The following is a 5,231-nucleotide window of genomic DNA, read 5'->3' on the forward strand; positions in this document are numbered from 1 at the left end:
TGTGTGTATGCATCTGCCTTCTTTCTGCACACCCCAGTCTCCCAGTAGGCTTGGGGCTGACACAGGTGTGTCCTCTCCCCCTTTCTCTGAGCGTGCTGGCACCTTCTTCAGGTGTGCTGTGCTTCCAGTGATTTGATTGAAGGCTTGTGAAAAGAGGACTCAAGTGTTTCTTTGACATGACTGCCTGTTGCTGGTCATCAAATCATGTAAGTGTACCTGGTCATGATGTAAAGCTGTTTTACTGCTGGTAACAGGACCTGCTATGAGACAGCTGTCATTAGTGTGGACGGGTAAGGCAAGGTTTATCATTTAGAATCATTTAGATCTTAGTGGAGGATTGCCAGTATACCAGAGAAATGGGCTTATTTCTTTGAGATAAGGCAGTGTGTTAGGGCATGGGATGCTGAAATGAAAGGTATGCAGAGGAGGGTGGGAGGTGCTGAAGGAGTCTCCAGCCTGGCCCAGGAAGGAGACTAACCTGTAAAAGAATGCTGTCTAGCTGACCTGCACAACCATGGGCTTTATAAAAGATTTTAGAAAGGTGAAACCCAAGAACAGTTTAGCTCAGAAAGACTTGAGGGACTTCCCTGGTGGTAGAGTGAATAAGAGTCCACCTGCCAGTGCAGAGGACGTGGGTTTCATCCCTGGTCCAGAACATTCCACATGCAGCTGAGCAACTAAGCCTGTGCACCACATAGTGAGCCTGTGAGCTGGTGCTAGAGAGTGGCTGCTGCTATCCACAACTAGAGAAAAGCCTCCAGCAGCAAAGAAGAACTAGCACACCCCAAAATTAACCCCAGTTCAGTTCAGTCGCTCAGTCGTGTCTGACTGCAACTCCGTGAATCACAGCATGCCAGGCCTCCCTGTCCATCACCAACTCCCGGAGTTCACCCAGATTCATGTCCATCGAGTCAGTGATGCCATCCAGCCATCTCATCCTCTGTCGTCCCCTTCTCCTCCTGCCCCCAATCCCTCCCAGCATCAAAGTCTTTTCCAATGAGTCAACTCTTCGCATGCCAACATCCGCTGGATCATGGGAAAAGCAAGAGAGTTCCAGAAAAACATCTATTTCTGCTTGATTGACTATGCCAAAGCCTTCGACTGTGTGGATCACAATAAACTAGAAAATTCTGAAAGAGATGGGAATACCAGACCACCTAACCTGCCTCTTGAGAAATCTGTATGCAGGTCAGGAAGCAACAGTTAGAACTGGACATGGAACAACAGACTGGTTCCAAATAGAAAAAGGAGTGTGTCAAGGCTGTATATTGTCACCCTGCTTATTTAACTTATATGCAGAGTACATCATGAGAAACGCTGGACTGGAAGAAACACAAGCTGGGAGAAATATCAATAACGTCAGATATGCAGATGACACCACCACCCTTATGGCAGAAAGTGAAGAGGAACTAAAAAAACCCCAACCCAGGCCTAAACAGTCTACTGGATTCCCAAATCAAAGGACATTAGATGCCATGCAGACTTGAATATAACAATCATTAGCTGGTATCAGTTCAGTTGCTCAATTGTGTTCACCTCTGCAGCATGCCATGGACTGAAGCACACCAGGTTTCCCTGTCCATTACCAACTCCCGGAGTTTACCCAAACTCATGTCCACTGAGTTGGTGATGCCATCCAACCATCTCATCCTCTGTTGTCCCCTTCTCCCACCTTCAATCTTTCCCAGCATTGGAGTCTTTTTAGATGAATCAGCTCTTCGCATCAGGTGGCCAAAATATTAGAGTTTCAGCTTCAACATCAGTACTTCCAATGAATACCCAGGACTGATTTCCTTTAGGATGGACTGGTTGGGTCTCCTTGCAGTCCAAGGGACTCTCAAGAGTCTTCTCCCAACACCACAGTTCAAAAGCATCAATTCTTCAGTGCTCAGCCTTTATAGTCCAACTCTCACATCCATACATGACCACTGGAAAAACCATAGCCTTGACTAGACGGACCTTTGTTGGCAAAGTAATGTCTCTGCTTTTTAATAGGCTGTCTAGGTTGGTCATAACTTTCCTGCCAAGGAGTAAGCATCTTTTAATTTCACAGCTGCAGTCACCATCTGCAGTGATTTTGGAGCTCCCAAAAATAAAGTCTTTTATTTCCCGTGAAGTGATGGGGCCGGATGCCATGATCTTAGTTTTCTGAATGTTGAGCTTTAAGCCAACTTTTTCACTCTTCTCTTTCATAAAAAGGCTCTTTAGTTCTTCACTTTCTGCCGTAAGGGTGGTGTCATCTGCATATCTGAGGTTATTGATATTTCTCCTGGCAATCTTGATCCCAGCTTGTGCGTTTGATTCCAGCCCAGCGTTTCTCATGATGTATCCTGCATATAAGTTAAATAAATGAAGCAAAAGTAGATGTTGTTCTGGAACTCTTGTTTTTTCGATGATCCAGCTGATGTTGGCAGTTTGATATCTGATTCATCTGCCTTTTTCAAATCCAGCTTGAAAATCTGGTCACGGTTCACATACTGTTGAAACCTGGCTTGGGGAATTTTGAGCATTATTTTACTAGTGTGTGAGATGAGTGCAACTGTAGTTTGAGCATTCTTTGGCATTGCCTTTGGGATCGGAATGAAAACTGACTTCTTCCAGTCCTGTGGCCACTGCTGAGTTTTCCAGATTTGCTGGCATATTGAGTGTAGCACTTTTACAGCATCATCTTTTAGGATTTCAAACAGCTCAACTGGAATTCCATCACTCCACTAGCTTTGTTCGTAGTGATGCCTCCTAAGGCCCAACTGACTTCACATTCCAGGATGTCTGGCTCTTGGTGAGTGATCACACCATCATGGTTATCTGGGTCCTGAAGATCTTTTTTGTGTAGTTCTGTGTATTCTTGCCACCTCTTCTTAATATCTTCTGCTTCCGTTAGGTCCATACCATTTCTGTCCTTTATTGTGCTCATCTTTGCATGAAATGTTCCCTTGGTATCTGATTTTCTCGAAGAGATCTCTAGTCTTTCCCATTCTGTTGTTTTCCTCTATTTCTTTGCACTGATCACTGAGGAAGGCTTTCTTCTCTCTCCTTGCTCTTCTTTGGAACTCTGCATTCAGATGCTTATATCTTTCCTTTTCTCCTTTGCCTTTTGCTTCTCTTTTCTCAGCTATTTGAAAGGCCTCATCAGACCACCATTTTGCCTTTTTGCTTTGCTTTTTCTTGGGGATGGTCTTGATCACTACATCCTGTACAATGTCACAAACCTCCATCCATAGTTCTTCACGCACTCTATCTAATCCCTTGAATCTATTTGTCACTTCCACTGTATAATCATAAGGGATTTTATTTAGGTCAAACCTGAATGGTCTCATGGTTTTCCCTACTTTCTTCAATTTAAGTCTGAATTTGGCAATAAGGAGGAATTCGTCATCCATCTGAGCCAGTTAGCACCTGGTCTTTTTTTCTGCTGACTGTATAAAGCTGCTCCATCTTTGGCTGCAAAGAATATCATCAATATGATTTCAGTGTTGACCATCCGGTGATGTCCACTTGTACAGTCTTCTCTTGTGTTGTTGGAAGAGGGTGTTTGCTATGACCAGTGCATTTTCTTGGCAAAACTCTAAACCTTTGACCTGCTTCATTTTGTACCCCAAGGCCAAATTTGCCTGTTACTCCAGGTATTTCTTGACTTCCTACTTTTGCATTCCAGTCCCCTATAATGAAGAGGACATCTTTTTGGGGTGTTAGTTCTAGAAGGTCTCGTAGGTCTTCATAGAACTGTTCAACTTCTTCAGCATTACTGGTCGGGCACAGACTTTGATTACTGTGTGTAATATTGAATGGTTTTCCTTGGAAACTAACAGAGAACATTCTGTTGTTTTTAAGATTGTATCCAAGTACTGAATTTTGGACTCTTGTTGACTGTGAGGACTACTCCATTTCTTCCTGCCCACGGTAATACATATAATGGTCATCTGAGTTAAATTCACCCATTCCAGTCCATTTTAGTTCGCTGATTCCTAAATGTCGATGTTCACTCTTGGCATCTCCTGTTTGACCACTTCCGATTTGCCTTGATTCATGGACCTAATGTTCCAGGTTCCTATGCAATATTGCTCCTTACAGCATTGGACTTTACTTCCATCACCCATCACATCCACAACTGGGTGGTGTTTTTGCTTTGGCTCTCTCTTCATTCTTTCTGGAGTTATTTCTCCATTCTCCAGTAGCATATTGGGCCCCTACCAACCTGGGGAGTGTCGTACCTTTTTGCCTTTTCATACTGCTCATGTAACAATCATCAGCTGGTATACTCCTGCAGAAATAATCAATTGTCTCTTTTTTTATGATTTCCAGGTATGTTGCTCAGATTAAAATGCCTCTTCAATAATCTGTGTATGAACACATGCCTCCACAAAATTATGATTTTGGAAAAAAATGTTGACAGTAATTTCATGAAATGAAAAATAAAAGATAAAACATTTGTTAATGCTTACCCACTAGGAAATTGTTCTAGTCTTCAGAGAAGCAAGGTAAGCAAGTTCTCTGGGTCTGACAGCAATCCAGTTCAAATCCCTTTAAGATTCCAGGCTCACCACCCCACTTCATTGGAGAGATTCACAGTCCACACACCAAACAGGAACAAGGGCAGCTACCGGGGTGTCAGAACTCAGAGCCAGGAACTCTTCTGAGGGCTGTGGCATTAATTTGTGGGCAGAGAAGAGACCAACATTTCTCTATGCCACAGACCAGAAGAGAGTGCATCACAAGTAGAAAAGAGGGACTTCCCTGGTGGTCCAGTGGCTAAGATGCCACGTTCCCAATGCACAGAGCCCGGGTTCGATCCTGGGTCAGGGAATAAGATCCCACGTGCCCCAACTAAGAGTTTGCATGACACAACTAAAGATTCCACGTGTCACAACCAAGACCTGGCACAGCCAAATAAACGATGCTAACAATAAAGAAGGAGTGGCTCCAGAAACTGTTTCAGGTACACACACACATCAGGGCGTGTGTGAATGTATTGTGCCCCAATGGGAAACAGTTTTTCCCTGTGGTAGCAATCAAAGTTTGGGATACACTCTATTTCTAATGCCTTCGAATCACTGGAATGATATATTTCTAATTATAAATATAGTGCCATTTTGGCTTATCTATATAACCCAACTCACAGCCTAGAAACTGAGCACCCAGGAGTTCCTACTTCTGTTGCTGCTTCTAAGGAAATTTTCTATATACATTTCTATATACACAACAAACCAGAAATGGTACTTTTTGAAACGGGA

This window comes from Ovis aries, chromosome 3, assembly GCF_016772045.2.
Source record: "Ovis aries strain OAR_USU_Benz2616 breed Rambouillet chromosome 3, ARS-UI_Ramb_v3.0, whole genome shotgun sequence".
NCBI classification, from domain to species: Eukaryota; Metazoa; Chordata; class Mammalia; order Artiodactyla; family Bovidae; genus Ovis; species Ovis aries.